Below are 27,010 nucleotides of genomic sequence, written 5' to 3'. Positions count from 1 at the left end.
TTTTACAGGGAGAGAGGCTAAGGTAAGGGTCTTTGGTGGCTGAGGACAGTACTGAGCTGGTGAGGAGTGAGCTCACGTGGCTCATCCCCATAATAGCCAGCCTCCTATGATGAGTCTTGTACCCATGCATCAGTCACGCATCAGTTCCCTCTGCCACCTTCCTGCCAAGGGAGAAGCAGATGTAATGGAGTGTCTTGCTCTTGTGTTTCTGATGTTATTATTCATGCAAGTCGGAGAATTATGCCTTATGATGGAGGGGAAGTTTGGTGAAGGTTTGCATTCCCTGAAGATGTTCAATCCACAGGCTGAGGGCTCTGGACAGATGTGTATGATTCTTTCTGCAGAATGCTCATAGGGCTAGTGGAGCGAATCTGTCAAACATTTCCTTCGCTGCAGCTTTATACAAAGTGTTAGATGTGATGAGGATGATAAGAACGAAGACCATGAACTCAATTAGGAATTCCATGGGAAGCTGGTGCCAGGCCCAATGCCAGGTTTGATATGCCTTTGTCACTGAAGAGATGCACTGCAGCAGTAAATGAAGTTTTCTAAGCGTGAATGCTGCGTGCTTGCATATTTCAAATGACTATAGTCCAGCTGAGAAGTGACAGAGCCATGAATAACGGAGACAAGGTCATCACCTGCCAGGGTGGCAGAGAGCCTCCTAGCCAATGGAAGAGAATAGAAGTGTTACTTGCAGAGGCTGCTATGGGAAAACTTAGCATCAGTAGCAAATCCAAGAGCACTCCTAAATTATGAAATAAACACACCAATTGTGGAAATGCACCGTCATGCCAGGCATAGTGCACTCAAGTGACAAGCTCTTAAAGATGCTTTCCTGTCTCCCATCTGTCTTGCCTCTGTTTTACTTGGATTTAACCAGCTGCTTTTCTTCCACTGCCGTGCTGGCAGTAGTAGTGTGTGTATATACACAGCAATTTAGGTATAGCTGTATTTCATCTGCCTGTTTCTGGCGATTCAGTCCATGCTATATAGCCTAGTGGCTCTGTGTAGACACAGGGAAGCACTGCAAAGAATACAGATCAGGAGTCCACAGGAGAGAGGCGTGTAGTGTTGGAGATAATGTTTTTTCACAAGTCACGGGGTGTGTCCCAGCAGGAATGACTCAAAATAATTTTAGTACATTACCCTGGACTTCTGCCACCCATCAAGCGAGACAGCAATATCTCATGGTTAATGCTGAAGTCAAGGAGGATGAGGATGGATGTCTGCCCTCTCCCCACTGACAGGAGGGGCATCATCCATCAATGCCACTTGAATAGCTCCAGTTCCACTTCCTGGCTTGAATCCAGACTGTGCCAGATCTAAAAGATTCACTTCTAGCAGGTTTATTCCAAACTGCCCTTTGACTAGGAGCTGTAGAAGCTTTCTTGGGAATTGGGAAGCCTGCCGGATGTTAGTTAGGAAGAACTCATGTCTACAGGGTGGATTTCCTCAAGGCTGGGCAACAGTCAATTCCCAACATGTTGGTAATTCTCAGTTAGTGTCCCCCCAGCTCCCCTCTTTCAAGACTTCAGCCTTCTGGGTTGGGCTCTGGAGCAATCCTGGACAGATGGCAGCGTGAGGAAGCCAGACAGTGTCGCCAGGTTAAATCCAGGACAAACGGATACTGAAACAGAGGGAGTTCTGAGGTGCAGCCACTGCAGCCAGAAGCCCTGTCCTGTCAACACATTGATAAATGCCTGGTCCCCTGATCAGCTGGGTGAGAACACTTTCTAGGATTTTAAGATGAAGATAAGTTTGGCCAGATGTAAAAGAATGCCCTTGCTTTTTCACAGAATCAGGAGGAAGGAATGGAAAGCATTTACAGAAGATACAACTATTTGGTCTTTGGATCCCACAATGAAGCTGAGTTGAGTTCCACTAATGAGGAGGTGCCAGGTCCCTCCTGTTAATTAAGTTGTAGGGAAGGACCATGGGAGGGGACGGCATTGCATCCATTCATCAGTATGATCTCTCCTGCGATGAATGAAAACCGGGTGTCTGCTATGATGCTCGCAGTAGATGTACGTACTGATACTGGTGATGGCAGCTCGCAGCGGTGGTCCTGGCCCCAGAGTGGTGCTGGTAACTGCGTGGGCACCCCGTCCTCAGGCCCATGCTGAAGGGCAGAGGTGAGGAGTGCTGGCTTGCACCACATCACCCACACCGGCAGGACCCACTTGTCCATTGCGCTTCGCCCCAAGTTGCAGCACACTCGGCTGACTCCAGCTGTGCTCGGCTGCTGTGGAGGCTGGGGATGCCTCTGTGCAGATCAGTGTGTGCTGAAGTGCCTTAGGAAGAGAATTACAGAAAAGAGAATATCTATTAACTGCCTCGATTTAGCTCCCTATGATTATGTTCATGTGTGGGATTTCTTTTGGCTCCTTGGTTACTTCTAGATGTCAATACTGTGATGGAGGTCCAGGGTGGTAGTTACTATTTACTGCTAGGGTGGGACCAAATACTCTTGGCACTGAAGGAAAATAAACATGAATAGCCTGAATATGCAACTTTTTCCTTCCTGCCTTGTGGGTTTATGTCAAAGCCTTTAAGTCTTTATGTTCCAGTAGTTTTTCTGTAGCTACGTGTTAATTACGTGTTTATATTCTTACAAATACGGATTTACATTTACCTGTGTTACAAGATGATTAGTGGGTACCAAGCAACTGATTACACTTGCAGCCAATCATGTACCATTAACAGTGAAAAACGGCAGGCATTGTTTTTTCAAGTCTCGTTTGGTTTGGCAAGGGTACAATGGTAAAAAAATAACAGCTAAATCAATTGCTTGAATATACAGTTTTTTTCACCCTCAGGCATCTTTATCAGCATAGTTTTGATTAATATCTGTGCACCGACTGGCATGTTCCTATTGCCGTTAGAGAAAATTTAATAGGCTGTTCACTACTTTTCTCAAAGGAGTAGATTTTAGAAAAAAATAAACCACCTAATTTTTATGTTTAAAGGAAGTCAGTCGAAGTTGATGATCCTCATATTTGACCCACAATCTGAAGAATTATTTGCAAAGTTCTGTGAGCTATTTAGTTTCCCAAATTACAACACTTTTTTACTGTGTTTATTTTTATTTAACAAACAAAAATTCCAGTGAAGTATTGTTTGCCCCACTACAAACAGGACAGAGTTCTTAATAAGCATACATGTAATGAAGGTAAACTAATATTAGCTGACAGAGGAGAAGGTCAAATGTTTAATCTGAAACTGAGTTCTTGGTTAAAACATGCAGTTTTCTGTCAAACAAAATAAGTCATGAATTTGTGCTGCTTTTAGTGAATTGTTTCAATTTGGGGAAAAAGGTGAAAGAATGCCAAAAAACCTGTTTCATTTCAGCATTTCTAAACATTCTAACATGTTCTACAACAAAATACTTTAATTTATCAACTTAAAATATTGTTTGATTTTCAAAATTACTTCCATTTTATTTAAAAAATAAAATGAAAGAAATAAAATATAAATTAAACTATGTTGTTTTGGAGTGAACAGAATGGTTTGCTGAAATGGTATCATAATTTGCCCTTCTTTTTTTGCTAAAGTTTGTTGGTTTTTTTTTGTTTTTTTTTTTTTACAAAGAAAACCTTCTGGAAACTTGTTTTAGGTCAAAGCAACGAATGATTACATGTTATTTTTTTATTTGGCTTTGGTTTTATTTGGCTGCTTATAGCCACTCGAGCAAATCTTGTCGTAAGAAATGTCAATTTCAAGTTGCCCAGTTCTCAGAAACAGTGAAAATGTCCTGATTGTTGGAACCAGGTAGGAGAGTCAATGGGATGGTGGGGACTTCACTTCCTTTGGGGTCGGGAACTTTGGAGTTTAATCTTGCTACTGTGAAAGTCAATGGAAAAATGTGTGGGCACGATCTGGCCCATTGTAACTAATCCTGCGAATCAGAAGGCCTGCATATCCAGGTGCTTTACTGGTCTTATTGCTAATGAATCTATGGTATAAGAAAATTACCTTGACCCTGTAGTACATGCACTTCTTTGCTATCGTTAACATTGTTAAGGTCCTTGCAATCCCGCTCAGTGCTGTAGATATCACGCTTCACCACTCATTTGTTACCTAAGGACTTTTTTTTTGGTAATCTTTTCTCGAACAAGGAAGCAAAGGTTGTTGTGAGCGAAGACGAGGATGGGGGTGGGGAGGATTTTAATCAGCAAGTGATCTGAGAATAAAGAAAGGTTACCTGTTTGTTTGTCAACAGGATGAAGTAAATAAGAGTTAAAAAAATCTGAGACACCAGTCAAAGGCAATCAAATATGTATTTAATTAAAGCAAACATAAAAATTAAAGTTACATGTTGAATCAATAAACAGCACTTTTTTCTACATGCATTTTGAACAAGACAGATCAGAATCTTGCATGATGAAGACATAATGTGTCATAATAATTAGGAACACAGACAAAAGAACAGCTAATCAACATGCAAATTTATGCAGTTCTGGCGATTCAGATGAGGCAGATTTCTACCTCTTTTTTTGCTTGATTCATCTTCATTGCTAATCATCTGAAGGCTGCCAAATGTTCACTGACACTAATGTATTATAGGTCAAGAGAGGCAGGTCTTCACCTATTACCCCCACAAACAATATGCTTTCCTTCCCTGTTTCCTCTTCAGGATTTTCAGCAATTACTGCCAGATGCAATCAGACTCCTTGAATAGGAGCAACTGGGGCTTGTTTGTGGCTTGGATTCATTAGAATCAGGAGGATGAAGAAAGGAATAAATTACTTAATTGCACAAAAAAGTTGCAGCCAAAGTGATGGTGAGAGAAGCTGATTGTGTAGTTGCGTATTAGGCCACTCTTGGAATGGAGGATCTTAGAATAGCTGGTAGTTTGGCCTTCCTGATTCAGACAGATTTGGGTGTCCTCCAAAACAGATGGCTCCACACACCATCTATTCTTCTCTTTGTCAGGTTTTACCATTTATTTGATCTTGTTCATCTATGATGCTAGTTGTATTAGATGTAACACAAATATGCATTCAGATCATATCCATTTAGTCTTGCATCCCAACTTTTATTCTTTTAGCCTTGTTTGATGAGATGATCAAGTTGAACAAAGCCCTTGTTGTCCTATTCCTGCACAACATCCATACATAAAACACCAAAAACCGTGACTAAAGCCTTGCACAGACAAATAATCCTCCTGTGTCACAGGTTTTAAAGGTTTATTTCTCCCTGTTTTATCAAGCAGCTCCCAGCTCTGACAAATGATAACCAGACACAACAAATAGTTAATTTTTATTTGATCCCGTAGAAACAAACATTTGCATATGCCCAAGCAAAACTGCCTGCCTCCCATCCTTATGCCGAGACCCCTGTTCAGATATTCTCTTCAGGTTCCAGGCCATGTGTTATGCTTGTGGGTGGTCTTAAGATCTTAAAGAAAAGCTTTGCTCTGTGAAGTCATGCAGCACTGTATGTAATTAAGTAGTGCCTTTTTTTTTTTTTTTTCCTCCCCCTGCAAAACCCCTCTATGTTTCCTAATTTTGCTGTTGTTGCGAATGATCAACACTGTGTGGAAGAGCTGCCTTTCAGGTAATGGTTAACATTAACTTTTTAAAAAATGAGATGTGTGGTTAGGGATTCACTTTCCGGGTGTCCCACTGAGCACAGTGCTGCTCCACAGAACCGCTCGCTCACGGGGACTGGAGTGAGGGTCACACATACTTTCTGATCGCTGGGTCTGAAGTGTGCGTATTGCTGTGTATGGATTTATAGGAGAACCTCGGCAGCTGCTACAGGTTTTTCAGCTGGAGGAGTTGGGGTGTTCATTGTTTGGCCAATTATTGTGGGGATCTGTGGTCAGAGAGGGGCAGGTCTTTATGTAATACGATGTGGTCCTGGATTACAATGAACTTTCAGGATCTGTATTCATTTCTCTTTTGGCCCAACATCTGTTGCAGCCTGACAGATGCCCAGGAATGCTGCTTTACTCTGCGATCGTGTTTAGGTCTTGAGTGTACAAAACGGGATTTCTGGGTACCTTTGAAAACAAAACTGGAGTTTGTAAAAGGTGTTAACATTTTTTCAAAGTAAAATGAAGCAGTCATGGCTATGGCAGTGCAGTTGCAACACTGGAGGGAGAGCTCAAGCTCACAATTTCCAGCATCAGAGCTGCAAACCCCCAAATGTCCTATCTTCTTGGAGACTTGTGAGACAAGGAGACGTGCTGGAGACCCACCTCTTGCTGAGTCTGGTGTCTAACAACCGTTTGCATTGCCCCTTGGGAGCAGCCATCCCAAGGAGCCTGAGATACCTCCTGTAGTCTTTTTAGAGGCCATGTGTTGATACAGATTCATGAAGGGTGTGCCCTTCAGATGGCAACTTCACTTTTGGGACTGAAGCTGATGGAAATTTTTGGCCAGAACCCCTGTTGTGCAGCATTCAGTGGCTGTCTTGTCCTCCTTGTCCTCCCCCCAGCCTCTCCATGGTGCCCATGGCCCACTGTGGCTTGGTCCCAAGGTTTCCCCGCTCTTCTTCCTGGGTGGTAGGGGAAGGATCATCATGTCCCTGGGGCACGCCCCGTGGGGCCCATCCGATTGCTCCCCTTTCCCTGGGGGGGCTAATCCTGTACCAGGAGCATCTCTCCCTTCCTGTCAGTGAAGGCAGAAGAGGGCTGGGCCTCTTGGAAAAGCAAAAGTAATGCCCTGCTCCATGTGCTGCTTTCGTTCCCATGAGCAAGTGTGATTTTTATTTGGGGTGTTTCATGGGGCGCCGGTGAATGCATTTTATTGTAAGTCTTGGAGACTTAATTTTACTACTGTGTCACTAGGGGGAGATTTTTCAAGGTACGAATGCATTTAAGTGCTTGCCTCTCTTTTGAAAGTCAACAGGAGTTATGCATCTAAATGGCCTTTGTGTGAGGGAAATATTCACTGTGAAATGGGGAGAGCCCACATATCTGCTGCAAAAGATAAAGAAAGCCAATGGGTGAGGCTACACTGAACTGTTGTTTTGGTTTTTTTTTTTTTTTGTTGGCTTTTTCTTTTTTTAAATTGTCCTCACAACCTTCATTTCTCACAGGCTGGGGTTTGGTTTGTTACAAAGCGTTGCGATACCTCATCTCCTCAGTCGAAATCCTCCTAGATTGTTTTGTGATAAGAAGACTGAGGAAATCCACACAAGGAACTTGTCTTTGTACAGACGATACCTGGCTGCTTTTCCGTCTAAAGTTATAGAGATTCAAGAGCTGATGATGTCTTACAAAGGCTCCCTCTATCTGAGGGTCCCCTCAGAAAGGCGGGGGGAGCTTTGCTTTGACAGGCTTTAAAGTCTGTGTAATCTCTTGCAGAATGGCCTTTGCTTTCACAGCTCCTCATGTTGCACCATGTCCTGATTTCTACACTTGTATTTGTCACTGAAATGTTGCCCGAGCAGCTTGGGTGAACAGTACTCAGTCTGAGAGCTGCTCACTTTGGGTATTTACCATTTTTTTAATTCTGTTGTGAAACTATCCCAATGCACAGAATATTATCGATAGCATCTGAATGAGTGACTAAACCGTTCTGAATGGAAACACGAGGGAAGGTGAAGGATGCAAATGAATACCCTTGTCTGCCTGGAAATACAGGAGCACTGACAAAACTTTGGGCAAATAAAAGGCTATTTGTGCAAACATTGGTGAAAGGGCTATGGACACAGCTGGAGCAAAAGGTTTTCTGCAATGTGCATGTTTGAGAATGATGCTGTAACTAGGTCGAAGCACCTACGCTGGGCAACTGTGGCCATAAGCATCTGCATTTGCCATTAGCAGTGTTCTTTAAATGCTGGTGTTTGCTATCAAAGTAAGGCATAGGCTTGGAAAATGGAGATCGTCATTCTGTGTGGAACTAGCACATCTATGGGCAGACCACCATACTTTGTGTGTGTGCAAAATGGGGGTTAAAAGGGTTGCTGTCCTTTTGTGTCAGGAGTGGCATACATCACCTTGCTGGTCTCTGAAGGCTCTTGAGGAACTTCTGCCGATTGGTGAACTCATTCGTCCTGACAGTCTATTACCTCCTTTGTTTTGACATATTTTCACTCTCCTCTTAATGTTTCCTGTTTTCATGAATCTTCCCCTTTTGCTGTATTTTCCTGTGTGTGTTTTTTTGTCTCCCAGATGTATGGCCAGCTATTTCAGTAACTCTTTGCGTACTACAAAATTGAAAAAAGATGCAAGTGGAAAAAACCCACATTGGAATGATAGTGTATTTTCCATGCACATGTCACACATTGGCTGAAACATGTTCAACTGATATGTTAAACATCTACCTAAAATATTGCAGTACAAAGTGCTTAATTAGGGTATTCATTCAGCATATAAGTTGGTATCTGTTATTTCAAAAAGCAAGAGGCTCTTTTAAAATAGCAACAATTTGCTAGCAATGACGGATTTGATATTTCTTCAGTGCTCGAACCTGTTTAAGCACAGAGTTGTTTGATACGGGTAGTTAGTACTATGGACTTCTATGGAAAAACATGATGTACTTATTAAATGGCGAAAATATATGGACGTAGGGCAGGATATTTGAAGATGCATGCAGTAGCTCTTATTCTAACTTCCTGATATTCGGCACTTCTGAAAGTCAGGCTATTTATTTATTAGGTGCCTAACTGCACATTTTTACACTTGAAGATGTCAGCCTGCATTGTAAAGCTCAGCCATGCCAACTCTTTGCTTACCAAAGTAATTCTATCTATATCCATGCAGAATTATCAGGGTTCCGTTTTTTCTTGTATGGCATAGTCTATATGTAATGTACCCTTGTACTGGTATGTGCTGATTCCTGTGGGAGCTGAAATGGGATGATCTCCTTAGTTTTACATGTCTGTATTGCCTGTCTTTGACAGCTGGTTGCTGAAAACTTTGCAACGGTAAATCCACATAAACCTGGGTCCATTTGCCTCTGAGATTTAGTTGCCATGCATAAGTGTCAAGCAAAATTTCACATTAGAAATGGATAACTAATGTAAAAACCAGGCTATGTGGAGCAGACAGTAACTATCCTAGCTCTGTCAGTAGCCTTCACCTCAGTTCTCCAAGTGAATGTCTGCTAAGTAAATGTCCTTGGAGCATGTTTCTTCCCTCACTTCACTTGCGTTATAGATGGGTGTCACTAGCTGAAACGGTTGTAGAGTCTACAAATGCACTTGGTGAGATTTTCTCCAAATCCTAACTGTTTGAGTAACCACTTAATGAGTACATAACTCCTCAGAAAATGTGGTGCATACCCAACTGTTTCAAAAAACCCAGAAAAACATACTGCCTTTGAATAAGCTGACCACATGTAAATGGTGAGTTCAGTGCTGCTGGAATGCACTATTAGGCTTGTCATGCCCGTATGGCCAATAGGATTTGGTGAGTGGGTCCAATATAGGGGAAGTTTGACCTATGAAACCAGCAGAATCAAATTCCTCATTGGTATCTGGCCTGGCTGCAGTCTGACAAATCTTGTCCTTCCCTTTTGGTGAATTCAGATTTAGTTCTGTTATGTAAGAAAGAGCTCTGCTGAGTTTTCCTGAGCTCTGCTACTTTTCAGTGTGCCTCCTCCTATTTTGAGAAACTGCCTCTGGCCTAACCTCTCTGCCGCTTCAGTAGCTTTGTAATGTCCTCACTGGCAGGTGAAGATAGGCATAAATGACCCCCAAGAAAAACTTTGCCACAAGACAGGATCCCAGAATTTTTTCTTACTCAGTTTCTTCTTAGGTCCAGGATGCTGAGGATCAGAGAAATTCGGTCTATAAATGCAATTAAATTCTTCAGAGCTGAAACTTTCCCTTCACGTGTGTTGCTGACCAATGGTGGCATTCAGTCCTTTGCCAGTGGAGCTAGGAACTGCATGCTAGAGCAAGAGCTCCTGAGTTGTGAGGCACTGGTAACTCATGACATGCAAGGCACTTCAGAGTGGCAGGTAGTGTGGCACATGCAGAAGTGAAACCCATGGCAAAAACAGTTTCAAAGCTCTTGATTTAAAACCATGGCCCCCATGATTTTGGAGGATAGTCTCACCAATGACAGTCTTCCTAAATCCCTTGTTACTTTTTGTATTTTGAAAATGCCACCTGACACTGTCAAGTGATTGGAGTGCTATCATGCAGTCACCTGATCCCTTCGCCAGATGGGCTTGTTGGCAGATGAGTTAGGAAGTCCAGGAGTTTGGACCCTTGATGGCAGCAAAGTCTTCTTCTCTGTAAATGTATAACGTATTTTCTATGCCCTCTTAAAAGACAATGGTACCTGGGATTTTTTTCAGATCCAGATGGAAAGCTTTTGTTAAAGGGAGTGGTAATGAGGCTTAGTAAGATTTGGTTTTTGTTAAGAAAAGATCATCTGGCGCTTGCTTTTGGAGCTGGTTGCTCATGAAGGTTTCTAATTCAGGGTCTTAATTTTTGTAAAGCGTGAATTACAAGAAGTCAGAAGAATGATGCGAAGAGCATTTAATAATGCACATTCACAAAGAAGTGGTGTAACTACATTAATTAGGCAAGTCTTGCGTAAAGATGCAATGTAATTATATATTTGAGACAGTTAATTAGGGAGCTACTTGGAAATTTCAGTGAATATTAAGGTAATTATACATAAATACTATAACCATTAAGACTGCACCCATAATGAAAGCAATAACTAATTACATAAATAACAGCATACTTATGTTTTTACATTACCAATACCTAACAATACTTCCTCTCTTTCCCTGCTCTCTTTGCCATGCAAATAACAAAACTTCCATTTTTAATTCAGATTTTCTTGCAAATTGTCGGGGAAACAATGAACTTTCCTCTTGTTCTGTTTCTCTAGAGAAGACTGGACAACTGGAGTTATGCACCCCAGCGAGAAGACAGTCAAGCACACTGCAGATGTCTGCAAGCTACATGCAGAGTTTTTGGTGGCTGCCCTTGGATTTCATACAAGCCCAGGTCTGAGAAGCTTAATAAAGAAATTGTATAACTGTAAAGATAAAGATTTAGACTGTTTAGGCAGCTTTGAGTGAATCAGTACTGAGTGTCAGAAGAATGGCTCTCATAGAAACTGGACCCTGTATTTCATAGTGTTGGGCCTATGGGCAGATGCCTTATCCATGCTAAAGCATTTCTTACCATTTATTTCTGTCAGGGTTTGGGGTATCTGTCTGCTATCGCCTTCATGTTTGCCTGAATCTACCAGCTTCCAAAGACAAATGAGAGTGATAACATTTAATGTGCTGTGCACATTGTTATCCTTCCCTCAAGCTACTTCAACAAGACTGAAACTCAGGCTCTTTAACCCCATAAGAACTTCTAAGCTAAGAGATTTATATGAGGAGCAGCCCTACTGACTCAGCTGAAATAGAGAATTGTTGCTTCCAAACATACTTACTGAATCGATGATTGTTTCTAGCAACTCTCATCTAAGGATCTAAAAGTGTCTCAAAAGCTCTAATAGGTAAGGTCTCAAAATGAGTCTGATTTTGTGAGCTATCATGATGGAGACTTTACCGGTGGGGAAACTGAGGCAGAAAGAGCTCAAGTGACTTGTCCAATGTCATAAAGAACATCCAGAGTCCTATTGTAAGTCTCTCTGCTCTGTTTTAGTCACAAAGTCATCCTCTTTCCTGCAAGAGGGAAGCGGCACATGGTTTGGGGTCTAGCAATGGTACACTTTTGTCTCTTTGTTAATCTTCTCTGAATAATTAAATTGACCTAGTGAGGCAGTGGAGTTCACAAAGGAAAGTAATTTTAGCTTGTTGTCCATGTTATTATGTTTCCATCAGACATCATGACTAGCTGTCTGAAAGGGCCCACAGCAGCATGGGCTCTGTGCACGTTTGTAATATTGAAGTCACTGTCGTGCAGAACAAGGTTGTAATAAGAGCTGGGCTGGGAATTCTGCAGGCTTGCACGTCCTGCCATGCTAAAGAAACAATGAAGGCAATTCCTTACTTGCTAAGTCCCATTTCCATTAAGATATCTACACTAAGGTATAAATGCTGAGGCAAAGCTCAGGGTGATTTAGGACGCCACAGCGAATTTTGCTGTACTCCCATTGCAGACTCCAGGGCAAGTAGCTGTATGCAACTGAACCATATTTTCTTAGCTCAACAACAGCAACCAATGATGCTTCCTGCCATAAACTTCAAAACCTGTCAAAGGCTGGTGGGATAGATAGATAGTGTCATAATTTTGAGATGGCTAATCCTTTGCATCTCTATAAATGATCTTAGTCTTATGAGTCTACACTGTGGCTCAAGTTTCAAGACAGACCAGGTCTTGTATCTTTTTTTGTTCTGAAGTAATTCCACTAACTTTTTAAGCTCTTCATTTCTAGCAGAGTGAGACTGGGGGAGCGGACCTTTGTTGTCATTGTAATACACGGATACTGAACTTTGTGTAGATCTGTTGGAAGAAAGATTAATTAGCAAATACTGTAGTAGTAGATAGGGTACCAAAGATAAATTGTGTCAGATTGCTGTGATATCTTTCTCTGAGTTTGTGACCAAGAGAAATATAGTACCTCTAATTCATCAAGATTTCTGTAAAATATTTAATGCAGTGCTACCTGAAAGAAAATAATTTGAGCTGGAAAACATAGGGCACAAGAAATATAAAGAAATGGCTATAGGAGGATTGCTGAGAACGGAGCTGAAAGAACTGTCAAGGGACAAGAACAGTAACTAGCAGAGTTTATTAATGATCAGTCTTGTGACCTATCTGAACATTTTTATTTGTGGCCACAGCAGAAAATGTGTGCAAATACAAAGTCTGTAAGAGACAGAAAGCTGAGAGGCCTTGACAATTCAGAGAAGGACTGACCCTGACAACAGGAGAAATGGAAAACGGGTAAAATTAAGTACTAATAAACCACAAGGTCATGCAGATGTTTTTTTGCTCTGAGCAGGAGGCTCATCAGCTGGAAGTAACAGAGAAGTGTTTTGCTGAATCTCACAATGACTGACAACTGCTGGAGCTCTGCAACAGCAGGGAAGGGAAATATTCCCTGATATGTTCCCCTGGATGTTGCATCAGGGGAAGCATATCCAGGAAACATGTGGGATTCCTGACTACTTTTGTACAAGGCACTGGGGAGATCCAGAAAAAGACAGAGTCCAGAAAAAGGGCTATTAAATTGAGATAGCAAATGGAGAATAAAAGATTGTGTCTTTAGTTTAGCAAAACCAAAACTGTGCAGGGGTATATTGTTCCCTATAACTATATCATCAGGATAAGTGGTGAGAGAGAACTGATTAAATTAAGGGTGTACTGAATGCCATAGGAACAACTGATAGGAGCCAACCGAATAAATGTTCTTTGGAAAGGAATGAAGATTTTTAATAACATGAAGTCTTGGAGCAGCTTTCCGACAGGAGTCACAGGGGCAAGAAGACTCCCTGGTTTCAAGAAAAAATGAGAAATTTATCAATGAGATTGTGATGCTGTGACATCAATGAGACATGATGTATCAGACATAGCAGGGGATGACCTGGGAGGACTCTTCCAGTCCTATTTCCTATGTAAAACAATTCAATAGAGCCCCTGGTCTCCAGAGTATTTTTCTGTAAAAAGACTTCAATAACAAGCTAGCGAAAATGGCCTTTCCTTTGGATTCTTTGTTTGCCCTTATCTATACAGGAGACAGATCCGATCAAAGTGCCAATGAATCTTGTGGTAGGTTGGATGCAGATCTCTATTATCTGTATGACAATGCCTCTCAGAGGTCCTGCTCATTACTGGGGCCCAGCTACTTTCCATGACCTGACTTGTATGATCCTAGTTCATCTCTTAGCTAAATCCATCTGAAGCTGTGTTTCCTTGATAGCCCCTTTAATATTTTATAGATTTCTTACAGTTCTTGTATTCTTGTAATCTTCTGAGGTCCTCTGCAGCAAGCCAAACAATCTTCTACCTTTCACAGTGCCATCAGCTAGCCAAAGCCCTGAGTAGATCACTAATTCTCCGAGATAAGATCAATAGCAAATTGCTCTCCGCTATCTGGAAAAGATCTGACAACTCAGTCCAGTTGTAGCAGCTGAAATGTTAGTTGTAATGGATGATGACTGACAAAATTCATAGGTGTGAAAGGAGGTTTACCAGAAACATGGTATTCATGCATACTGCTCGTTGATTGACAGCCCTGACAGGTTAGAGGTTACCCATGGAATACAGCCTTGATGGCCTAGGCTGAAATGTTCCTTCTGACCCTTCTGTAAGCTAGTGATATAAAGCACTGGCTAACATATCATTAACTTGCAACACCACGATGATGGGATTAAGACCCAGAGGGCTTTATCTCTACCTTATTAATGGCAATTAAAAGCTGCATGACAATTTTAAAACTTGTTGATGTAAAGAAAGTTAGTACCTGTCTTATAGCAGCACAGTAAATAATTGTCTGGTTGCTTTGCTTTTCGTAATCTGTCCATGCAGCTGTATATTATCATTATTTTGCTGCAAATACAGCTTTTCGATTTATCAACAAAAGAGCAGGTAAGGCTCTATGTAAATAATAATGAAGGACACTTCCAGGTTGGATTTTTTCCCATTTAGACTGCTGAGCATGAAAGAAGCAGAGGATTTTCAAAACTAAGGACAATATCTGTTAGAGCTGTTTTTCAAAACCTAATTACCCTAAAAAAGTTTTAAACCCCATTTTACTTACTGCAGACTTCACCTGGCTAATTCATAGGGCAGGTGTTAAAAACTCTCCCCACCCCTCTTTATATGGAAGTGGGTACTTATTCCTTCTTGGGTGTTAACCATTGGCAGAGCTATACTGGTTTCAGGGCAAGAAATTTCATACCTCTTGTCCTGCATATTCAAGGAAATGTGACTACTGACAGAGCAACACTGTAAGTGCTGTGAACTAGAACTAGCTCTTTTACATGCTGCTTCTGCTAAAATCTCAATCCGCATTGGAAAGAAATCATCAAACTCAAATGTGCGCACTGTCTGGAAAGTTCCCTCAAACGTTCAGTGGCTGTTCTTGCGATCCTACACATCCTGATTATTTAACTACTGTGGTTGTGGCATCTCACTTTTGGGGCAATGTTTCTGAACCACCTTCCTCACTCCTGTTTTGCTGTCCAAATGTGCCTTGGGTGCTGTTTCATGAGAACTGGCTGTCGTGGTGTTGGGGGGGTGGGGGGGGCTCGTATTCTGTGAATCCTTCTTGATCCCTTGGGAAGCACAGGTTTTGTGCTCCCAAGAGCTGATCTCAACTCTGCAGAGTGACAGAGCAGAGCAAAAGTCATCCGTGCAGTCCCCAAAGAGACTTGTCCCCACTTGCTCCCCAACGAGCAGGGGCACAGGCGCCAGGCCTACCTCGCTCTGTATTAGGATTTGCTGGGTCTTTGCCTTAGGGTTATAGAGGCTAGAGAACCTTTATGTGTTTGGTATTGCTCTATTGCTTTCTGACTAGAGAAAAGGAGTCTTAGCTTTCACCGTTGCTGTTATTCCAGAGGTGATGGTGGCTGTAGCAGCCTGCAGTGGCCTGGCCTGGCTGTGCAGCTCTGGCTGTGCAGAGCTGGCTTCAGGACTCCTGCTGGGTGCTTTCTCCTCCCGGCTCCCCAGAAGCTGTGGGACTGGGAGACAGCACTTGTATTTTTAGCCCCTTGCCACTCCAAGGCAGAGATTGCCTTACACTTGTAGTTTATACAGCTCCAAGCACAATGTCAGCATTACACATTAATTAATAATAGTGGCTTATATTGCTAATCACTTAATTATAAATTATGTGCGCTGGTTATGCCTGCCATCACATATTACTTTGTAGTTGCATAGATATACACATAGTGTATCTGGGCTTTTGTAAATCAGCTTGTAGTTGTTCAATGATACAAAGGCTATGCCACCACATAAATCCGATGTAAACTGCTAATCATTTTTAAATGAAGACAAAACAATCTGAGTTTTAAATCCATAATGCAAGAGAATTACAGTGCATGTGCTTGAAATTTAGGAAGAGAACTTGCTTTGCAGACGTTTCAATTGTAAGCAAAATTCTGACGTTATGCGCATTACATGGTATTTTACTGAAATCGCACTCAGTGGCAGATTTGCATAAATGAATGTATTGTATTTTTTATAACTGTGAAAGCTTTAATTACCTAAACTCTAATTAGGCTTGCATTTTTCAGAAAACACAAGATATTAGCTTGTTTTGTAGTTGGCTCAACTTTAATGTTTTCACACATTTGTAACTCATACGCAACAATATACTATAAAAACACAGGGAAAACACAGAGGTGAAGGCATCCCTGGAATTTCTGAAGCTGATTGGTTGTTTCTCCTCTTGAAGTATTTAAGCTTCAATGCATTGAAATTTTCTTGAATGCTGTCCTAGGGCCAAAATCACACCTGATGTAAATTCGCACAGCCAAATTTGGTAGTGTTGCATCAAGGATGAATCTAAACGAATATATTTTAATAATTTCTAGGAATAAAGTTGTTGTGTGAAAGGGAGTTATTGATGGCATCGTCTTCTAGTGGAATTTGTTTGGTGTTTTTGGGACTCTTGCAGAGTTCTACAGATAATTTTGGACAGTGAGATAACACTGGGTACTTGGCCTGCTGGTGTTGCAACAAAGATTTAGGCACACAACACAGATTTTGAAAAGACTCTTGCAATAGGACTCTCACTTGGCACCTAGTGAGTCACTGCGATGCCTTTCATAAAGTGGGAAAAATAAAACAGATAAATAAAACTACCATTAATCATTACTCCCCCTTTTGCCAAACCTGTGAAGGAAGAAGTGCTAATGCATCTTGTGTTAATTCTGCTGAATTTTCTCATTTGCTTCCATATCAACACGCCTGTTTTGTCTGCGTTGTGTTGTCTAGATTTTGGCCTTTCCTCTAACGTAAAGCTGTGACAATTATCTGCGTGTTTGTCACTGTATAGCTAGGCTGCTGTAACATGCTCAAGCAAGAGCTACTTTTAAAGGCAATTCAGAAGCCTGTGCTGGAGCAGAGCATCCTGCCCAGCGTTCACTGAGGGCATGCTGCTGACAGCATGCTGCACCTGTGTTCCGCACTTGCTATTAATGCAGGTCTACATGCTGTTGACATGCTAGTTGTGGTGTGTAGCCTTCCAGATGCTCAGGTGTTCTGCTTTTCTAAGTCAAAGGGAAGTGAGGTTGCCTTGCCTCTTGAAGGACTGTCTTGAGAGAAATTGTATAAATCTTCCAGTTTTATTCTAGTTGCTGCTTGCAATGTTTCTGTCAGGTGGAGCCAAACAGCACCACAGCCCTAGCATTGCCTGAACTGAAAAGAAAGAGTGTTAATATTTCACCCATTCTTATTACTGAGGGTTTCTACTATATTTTGTCAGGAGGAATGAAAAAAGGCAAAGGAGCACCATATGTATTTCTGTATTTTCTCCTCCCATACTGTTTTTAATCCTTGCATGCCATGCAGCAGGAAGATTTCAAGAATTCCAAGTGTTTAAAAGCAAAGAGACGTAAACAGCACCTACAGTTTACGTTTCTTGTTTTCTTCTCTAACCTCAATGGTCCCCTCTTATAATACTGACTGTGCCTTTTGTTTAATTAATCATAGTGCTCTGGAGGCATTCTCCTTTTCAGTGCAGGACTGGTGGGAATATATCACAGTTTGTGGTATGTTACTGTATTTGTGCTAAGTAACACCAACTGGAGTGATGGATGGTGCATTTTGAAAACTGCCCTTCTGCTTTTCTTACACATCGCAATATTGTCCTAACCATGTTATTGTGAACTCGTGGAGATACCTGAGATTGCAAGGTATCACTCAAGCTTCTGTACCGAGGCAGACCTGTGAGTGGATATAGTGATTATGTCAGCCCTGCTAAGAGCAAATAGTCTTTAGAGGGGCTATAAATCCAGAAACTTCTGTGTCCTGCTCCCAGCCACCTGCATCATATCTCTGATATTCTGCAGACTCTGTGTGTGTGTGTGTGTGTGCCTACCAGCTGGCTGAAGCTCCTGATATGTTCCTGTGTAGAAGCACATGTGTTCATGCTTGAGCTTTGAAAAGTCTGGCCTTCAGATGGTGTTGATTCAGCTATTGGGAAAGAGGATCTTGGATGGCATGGAGTGCACAGGTATATACATCTCCTGTCATTTCATTAGGGCTGTGTTCTTCTAAACTCCTCCTAAGGGAGTGTGAATGTAGGCTTGGATCCACAAGAGGTGGTGTACCTGATTGCTAGGAACCTGGACAGGACTAGTTCTTTTCTTCCACAAGGGCCAAAACATCAGCAAACTCAGATGAAGGGTGGTAAGTAGCTGTCTGTCTTTGAGGTTCTTTGTCCCTCTCAGCAAATGAGTCTCTTTGTGGGATATCTTCCTGGAATAAGGTACTAAACAGCATGGATAAAGGTGAGAGAAGGGAATCAGGCCTTATGGTGTGTTATTTGACATTGATACTGCATATGTTGCTGTTTTCAGACATTTTCAGACAGGCATAAGGGAATGGGGAGCCCTTTTACTTCAAGATACATCAAACGTATGTTTTGAAGAAGAAGTAATATTGACGTTTTGTGCTTAAGTGGAATCTTCATTTTCTTAAAACCAGAAATGAATGCCAAATGGCACCATCAGCTTGAAATCTGGCCAGTATAAACAAGTGAATAAAACAGGTTCAGTTCCTAGACCTGCTTCTTAGGGCTCCCAGTAACTTTTGGGTATTATGGTTGCCAACTCCTCTTGTCTTTAAGTAGTTTTCTTTTCCTTGTTGTGTGAAAAGCACCTGGAAAAAGTAGTTATATAATGAGAAAGCATTAAGTGGACCAGGAACTAGTCCATCAAATGCAGAAAGTAGACACACATTTAGAGAAGAATGAGTTAGTCACTTCCCACTCTTATGAGCAAAACTTTATTTGCAACTGTGTGTATAAGAAAAAGGAACAAGCTACAGGAAGACAAGATTGATCCATTATTTAAATCTCAGCCATGGCACTGGGAAGTTTGGGTTCGGATCCCTCACCTCTCGGGTACGTTTTCTGTACTAGTTTTGGCAAGGTCTTTTGGCCCTGCTGCACAGATACGACAACACTGAGTGCCACAACACCAAGTGTCACAACACCTATCTTCAGTGAAATTAGCAGCCTGGAGGTAGGTACATAGATTTGTTATGAAATCTATATGGAGTTCGGAAGCTGGCCAGCAAGAAACGATTGCAAGGTGCTTCCCTCCAGGCAGAGACTGCTTTGCAGCCTTGAAGTATCTCCTGAAGCTCAGTGTCTGACTTTTCTCTCAGGAACCAACAAGGAGGCAGCAGTACTTTTATCTGGTACTTTACTGGTTAGCACATTCATCCAAGACATCCAAGTTCACTTTCCTTTTCTCCTACCTTAATTCCTGCATCTCTTTTCTGGCAGGATTAGATGCTACACATCAAGCTATCAGCTAGTCTTAGGCAGGATGAGGGCAGAAGATACTCTTCATGCTTCTTCTTAAAACAATTCTTGTTGTAAAATTCAGGATTAATGGGGACAAAAAAAGGATGTAAGCATAGCTGGACTCTCTAACACAGTAGTTAGCACACCCATTTGGGAAAGGAAGGTTGTGTGGCAAAGACTGTGAAGTAGGTAATAGAAGTCAAATGCTGCCATTACTGCTAGGCATGCCTTCGTTCTGTAGCCATGGTGTATAGGATAATGGACAGCAATGATGTTTTTTTATGGAGCCCCTTCCAGTAGACATATTCCAAAGGTACCTATAAGACCAGGCTGTTCTTCTGAGATAGATGGAGGTGTGTGGATGCCTGCTGGGGCGTAAGTACTTGATCACCACCGAGTGACTGAGCCTTTTCAAGACAGCATTTTCTAGGCAGGCACAGAAACAAAATAGTAGAAACTGGGGAAAATGTAATGCAATCAGTTGATGTGCCAAAAGACTCCTGGGTGTTCTGAGGATTATATCTTTTCCATGCAGGCTGGATATAGCTGCCCAAGCCCTGCTGTGGGTCTGGTCCAGAACCTTTGTGTGTTGAGTTTTCTACCAGTAAAATGCAGATAGTGTCCTTGTCTACCCAAGGAGTTCAGATATTATGCCCCATTATCAGATAAATATCTAGCATAAAAAGTTAACAGTGTCCCTTTCAGTCTGCAAGCTGGTAGGTAAATACCATTCCAGCTTAATGGGGGATGTTTTGAAGGGCAGAGAGGTAAAAGGCCAACATTTCAAAATTGCAGGTAATTTGTCGGGACATAAATTTGTGATTTCCCAAACTTGGTTCCGAGTGGTCCTGAGAAGCCAATAGGAGCTACTGATTCCCAGGCTTTCTGAGACCAGACCCTAGGAGCTGCACCTGAGTCCCCTAAAAATGAGAGCATCTGAGATCAGCGTGAGAAAAATTTTGGCTGAGTACCCTATGTCACACAGTAGGCTTGTGCCGAAGCCAGGGCCCAGCATCCTTTCTCCAAGTTCTCGTAACAATAAGAACAACCTCCTCAGCAATTGCCTTACAAAAGGTTTGAACATCAGGTTACCCAGAGACATGAGCAGATAGTAGAGCAGTGATGTACAAATGAAAGTCCTACACTTTGACCTCCAACCACATGAAGCCCCATTACAATAAATATCCAACAACACATCCCTTTCCACACCACATGGATGCTGCCTTAGGTACAAAGGTACTAAAATGACTGTTCCATGTAATAAAACATGGTGGGAGAAATTATGAAGTATAAAGTGAGGTTATTGCCTTCACTGCTAATTAAAGTTTACTGTATCTTCTTGCAGCTTTGTTTAATGGGCTCCAACATATCATGGGGTGTTTCTTTAAAGAATTAAAAGAAAGCTCTTTTTAAGGTCACTCACTTGACCTCAATTCATTGTGTTGTGAATACGGTATTGTAGTAGCACATATTGTGTGGGGTACAACACCATGTGCTGCTCCAAGACTCCCGTGGTAGCTAAGCACAAAGGGCTGCGTTAACGATGGTGTGTCAGCCTTAGCTTTGAATTTCCTTGCTTGAGTGCTAGTTTTCATTACTGACATATAATATATGGTGTTAACCATTTCAGCACAGAACTGTGCACCAGGGACTCACCACTGCTTGTGCTTGGAAATGGCCGTTTCTCAAGTGCCAATGATCTGAGGTACAATTATTATTTTATTACTTAATCACACCAATTAGGACAAGCATTGTCAACTAGCACACAATGATCCCAGCACCACAGTGTGATATAACTATTACAGTGAGCATCATAGCCTGATACTAATGCCATATAAGGAATAAAAAGCTTTCAGTTTTGTTTTTTTTTTCCTGATTTGGCCAAAAATTTGATGTTCTGAGGTTTTCGCTTTGTTTCTTTGTGCCTTCCTTTCCTCCTCAGACAAATTCTGCAAAGGTCTTTGAATATTACTAGTACTTTATGTAACATGTTTCCTCCCACAAAAATTTTCTTAGTAGTAACTCGTGGCACTGTCCTCGGGGTGTTTTGAATGGCTAAATCCTTGCTTATTTTCAGTTTTCCCTTGCATTCTTTTCCCAGTCTGCTAGCTGAGTGCAGGTCCATGATTACATCGTACATCTCAGGCTGCAGCTGCTGTGGACCCTCTTGTTTGGTGCAACTCTGTTACTTTGGTATCTTGGCTCTTTATCTGGCTCGGGTTGCTTCCTCCTCAATACATGTTCCACTCATGAGGCGGGTGATCCAAAGCCCATTGAAGTAAATGGAAAAATTGCTGTTGATTAAATTATTTCACATCTGCACTCCCTGGCTCTACCAGCTTCTTCCATTGTCCACACATCCTGATTCACAAATGTTTTAAATGACAGCTTTAGGAACATGAAAGCCTTTGGGGCAATGGCCTAAAGAGACAGCAGAGGGTAAAATTTGTCAGCATTATAGTGCTATAGCTGTAGTACTTCCATTAATCAGTACTGAGCATCTAACTGAAAAGCCTGCCTCAGTCAGGCACGGAAGGCTTGTATTTCACACACTCGGACACACAGGCAGCCCCCATCTCAGAGCATAGTTCATCAGGAGGATTATTTCCTTCCAAATGCAAACTGAACATTGACTATGTTTTGCCTGAGGATTTGGTTTGCTTTGCTCTTTCCATTTCCATTCCTCTTTCATGTGAATGGAAGGCAGCAATAACACCAACTGCCCAAGAACCTGACTAAGGGTGTTGCTGAGTAGCAATATGCGATAAGCGCCTGATCTCAGGGGATGTCAGACTGAAGGAGCGTGGAGAAGCAATGCTGAAGCAGCTCTGTCACCCTCCCGAGCTCCTGTGGGGATCATCACTGCTGGGGCCCAGCCCTGCTGCTAGCAGATGTGTCTAAACTGTGGGACCCAGGGGTGTTGCCCAGCTGCATCCTCATGGCAAGTCTGGATGAAACCCGGAGGGCTTCATCCCACCCCCATCCTCAAATCCTGGCATTCACTGGGGGAAAATCTGGGAAGATGGGGAAGGAGGAATCCAGATCCTGCACATGGCCTGCTCTCAGAGATGGCCTGAATCTCAGAGATTCATGATGACAGGATGTACACACCCTTCATTTCATTTCGGTGCTACCCCCAGTTGCTTCTTTAAAGTGACTCCTTAGGGGGACCCTTTATAGGACGGAGTGTCATTTATACCCGGATTTCAATGGACTCCCCCAAACAGTTAAAATGGCAGAAAGAGGTATCAGTAGACCTCATTTCCTGGTGTCAGTAGTGGAAATTCAAGTGAATTTTCAAAAAGAAGGGGCTGTTTACCAACATAATTTTTGCAAGCAGTCAGGATGCAATGTACAGTTATGGCAACTGTGCACATGCATTTGGTAAAGGTCACATGCATTTATGTGCTCAACAACTCTAATATCATCCCTAAGATTTTCTCATTTGATTTTTTTCTCTTTCTCTCCTTTGCTCCTATGCCCACTGTCGCTCCGAGCTGGAGTGTTATTGCAGGCACAAAGATTATGAGGGAATTATATACAGCCAAGCACAGATGTGGAGGGTAAAAATTCAGCACTGTGTGCTCACCTGTCCTTAGGAGGAAGTTTAAAAACATTTAGAAGCTGTTTAAAAGCATTTACAAATCTTTTGAGGTTTGTCATCTTCCATTAAGATATGGATTCAGCTTTACCAATGGAACAGATGCTGGTTTGTATGCCTGAATTATATAACTTTGTATCAAACCTTTCTGTTCATTAGTGAAATAATAGTAACGTCATTACAGTTATAAATATAGTTACCAAGGAAACCAGTTTATCATAATTGACTATTTATCCTTGTTTCATTCTTTATCCCAGTTTCTTTCTGTTGCCTGTCTCACTGCACCTGAGCTTTTTTTCCCCTCAGTTAAAAGATATGGTAAACTGCTGTCAGGTTGGCTGACTTGTTGATCCACGTCTTCATAGAGATGGATATATCTTGCCTGCAAAGTTTAAATCCAGATTTTCTTTCTTTTCCCCCTTTAGTTTTTGGGGCTAGCAGAAGAGTCTGTCAGTTTATTGTGCCCAGACTAATGAAAAGTGACTTGGATTTATAGTATTTCCAAATTTGTATGCTGCCACTAAAAACACAATGAAGGAAAGAGGAAGCAATTCTTGGCTAACAGTTGGAGTTAGCTCCCCTGAAATGTTTAAAATAATCAAGGAAAAGAAGATGTCATATCCTGTCGTAGAGGAAGGAAAGGACTTGGCTTTCTTTGCCAGGACCTTGAAGCATTTCTTTTCTACAGCATTTGTCTGGGGGTGATTTTGTTGAGTGTCTTTGGTCCTGATTTCCTACCTGTGTGGCAGGTGGAAGCCATGCCATTGATTGTTGAGATCAATGACATTACTTGCACAAACTGAGTGAAACACTTTGTTGTGTGAGTGATGATGGGAACAGTTCTTTTCCTTGAATTCCCTTGCATTGTCATTTTAAGATAGGTGAAAGCTTTAGCTTTAACTGAATGTCACATCAATTTTATTATGTCTGTAGGCGTCTTTGTTTTTAAAATTCATGACAAGTTTCTTGCAATACATTTTTACTACATTACAGCCACCTGTTCTACCTTGGTGGGTGGCTGTAAATCTGGGACTGTCCTTTTGTGTGCATGTACATGAATGATTGTTTCTTTTTACAGCGTATTAGGAGCTTCCAAAATGTATTCATAGCCTGGACCATTCTGGGGGGACACATGCACGTTTTGTGGATCAGGTTTCCTTTTCTGCCACTGCAAAAGGGTCACCTGGGGTCCTAAAGCAAAAACTTCTTGTCCTTCCCATGGGACACCTTTTATCTAGGCCCAACACATGCATTTTATCCATTCCTAGCCACAGTCAGTTCCCTTGTACTGTATGCTGCCATTAAAAACAGTTTGTTCCTAGATCAGCTTCAAATAAATAATTCAGATTCATGTGAATCTTGACATGCCTTTACATTTATTTGTCAGTATCTGACCTACCTAAAGAATGTCAATTATAGATACCGTGTGTTAGGAAAATATGCAAGTACCTCCCTAGGGTCCGTTTGGTGCTTCTGGAGTTGGATTCAGCCAAGCATGTTCAGCTCGAGCCCTCAGCTCCCATGGAGCCACAGGCAGGTTGGGTCAGGAAGCCATTTCTGCTCCCTGGAGGGGAGCCCACTTCACCCTGTGGTTCAGTGGTGCAACTGGCCTGTGGGGTGAGGTGTTGAATGTGAACCCAGGATGATCAGCATTCAGTTCCTGGCCCTGGCCCTGTTGCCTGGGTCAGGCTTGGAGCAACCATCTCACCTCCATGTGCCTGAGTTTCCTATTTTTAAAATGAAGATAATTATATTTGCTGTCTCCTTTTTTCCTCCTATCAGTTTAATTGCTACACTTCCTGGTGGTGTTACACCTGAAGAACCTTGTAGAGCTGTTCGTCTCAATACTATAGCTCTTTGATGCCTGTTAAAGTGCCAGAGGCCTAAGAGATAAGTGCATTTGTTTTATGGGATGAATTACAAATAAACTAACCCAAGACATTATTAGAACCCTGGGCTGACTTCAGGCAGAGGTTTACGGGCTTGCTTTGTTCATAGCCAGTGGAAGCTCCTGGGGGCAGAGTCTTCTCTTTCTGTATATTTGCTTTTAAGAGCTGTAAAATAGTATCATTATGCCGAGGCTGTCCAGTTCCTTGTACAATATTGTAACGCAAATTCTTGGGCCACATAGAAGGCTCGTGATGATAGAAAGTGGTCTCAAGAGTCAATGCTGCAGGCTAGTCTTTTATTAATCTCCTGCAAAATGAGGTCCCACAGCAGCAAATCACACAGCGCTGACACATTTAGTGCTCGTCTTCCCTAGTTCACATAAGGGGAAGAGCTCTGCATCCCCATTTCTGAGAGAATGAGGTGCAGCATGCGCTGTGTCTAAGGAAGAGGTTGGGTTTGCCAAGAGCACCAGATGAGACATTGATGAAATCCTGGGAGCGCCTGTGTACTTCTGGTGGTGTGGATTGTAAATCACAGTAAGGGATGTCGATGCTTTAATTATGTGTATGTGATGGTCTATGTGTTTGTGCTTGTGGGTTTTTTATAAGTACGGTAAATGGAGAAGAGAATCTGGCCTGGCTCTGAGGCTGCTGCTGCTACTGGCGAGGCGGGAGAACATTTTGGCAAAGCAGTATATTTATTTTTTTAAACCTCCCTCCACAGCCCCTCCTGCCGTACTATATTTTTCTTTTTTTAGGATTTTTTTTTTTGTTCCTTATCTGAGGTGCTGCTGGGACTGGCCGTGCACTCCAGCTTACTGAGCTCTTTCCCGTTTATCTGGTGTGGTTCCCAACCTATGATTTAACAGTGGTGTGTGCAACAGAAAGAGAAAAACAATGTTTGATCTGCTAAAACGTACCTTAAGAGCAAACACATACACATTGATGAAGGTATCAGCTGGGTTCTGCCTACAGTTATGTCAAACAAAGTATGCTAGGAAGTGCCAACTTTCCTTTTGTGCTGTGACACCAAGCGCTGCCAAAAGATATTAAAAAGCTTGCGTGAACTAGGTGATGGCAGCTGTAACTATCTAAGTTATTGCCTGGCAGCTGTAATGCTTCTTCAGTGCTGCTGGCTGCTTTTTATATTTGGTTCCCCATTTGTTTGCCCTTATTCTAGCAACCGATACCACCAAAGCAGGCAATCAGTGTGTTACAGCACATGGCCACTTGCTACTGCAAAATAGGCAGCTTAGTAGTGGCAATTGAGAGACTCTCATGCAGCAGCTGATATAAGTCATATTTCTTTTGGAAGAGAACCAACCTAGTGTTTTTTTTGTTATGTGTCAGTGTGAATCCAAGAAACCTTAGATGAGTCGATGGCAAAAGGCAAACACACACACATGCACGTACACACACACACTCACATGCACACACACAAAAAAATGCAGCTTTCCGTGTTCTTTCCGTGTTGGCTCTAAATGTGCTAGAACAATATAGCCAGCTCCCAGCCCCTGCCAATCCTACATCTGCTCTCTAAAACCTCCAGCAAATAAGAATTACTGTGGGGTTGTTTAACCAACGCTTACAATATACACACTTTTCATTTTTCTGTCGCTTCTATCTGTACGCTGGTGGCAAAGGTTTGAGAGATAATGGAGAATGATACCCGCTGGGCACTTGCTTTTTCAGTGCTGTGAGGTGGGCAGTAGCCATCTAGATTTCTCTGCTGGCAAGTTTTGGGGCAATATAAAATGTTTTTCATTGCCATGGGCTTTTGGGAAATTGTCTGCACTGTGGGGGGTGGGTTTCTGCTGGTTTTAGGGTGTTGTGTTTTTTTTTTTTTTTTTTTGTGAGGGGAAGGCTTTATATTTTGTGCTGTTATTTTGAGTTTCCTCTTTTCAGTCATCTCTTAAATAATTCCTACAATTCATGAATGTAATGTTTCTGGGGGATATGTTTCTTCTTTTCTCTTCCTCATTTCTAACCCAGCCTAGTTTTGAAAGTACTGTAACGTGATAATATTTTTGCAGTGTGATCAGCCTCAGAACGATTTCCCCAGCATGGAAAATGGACTGAAGTAGTAGCTGCATCTTGCAGAGGATAGGGCAGAAGATCTCAGTTGAGCTTTTAGATTTTTTTTCCTTTACCGTTTAGGCTCAG

General features: G+C 42.0%; 1 long non-coding RNA gene across 1 annotated transcript in view; it reads left to right on the top strand.

Annotated features, from left to right (window-relative positions):
* Positions 1-27,010, top strand: part of LOC148053217 (uncharacterized) — a 48,586-nt gene that overhangs the window by 8,504 nt on the left and 13,072 nt on the right. Inside the window, exon 6 of the long non-coding RNA XR_015708152.1 lies at positions 10,805-10,923. This is a non-coding gene — a long non-coding RNA (uncharacterized LOC148053217). The remainder of the gene's footprint in view (positions 1-10,804; positions 10,924-27,010) is intronic.

Source organism: Nipponia nippon, unplaced genomic scaffold (genome assembly GCF_047370975.1).
Source record: "Nipponia nippon isolate SJK-2023a ecotype South Korea unplaced genomic scaffold, ASM4737097v1 scaffold_4, whole genome shotgun sequence".
Lineage (NCBI taxonomy): Eukaryota > Metazoa > Chordata > Aves > Pelecaniformes > Threskiornithidae > Nipponia > Nipponia nippon.
This window is presented reverse-complemented; position numbering and strand designations above follow the sequence as displayed.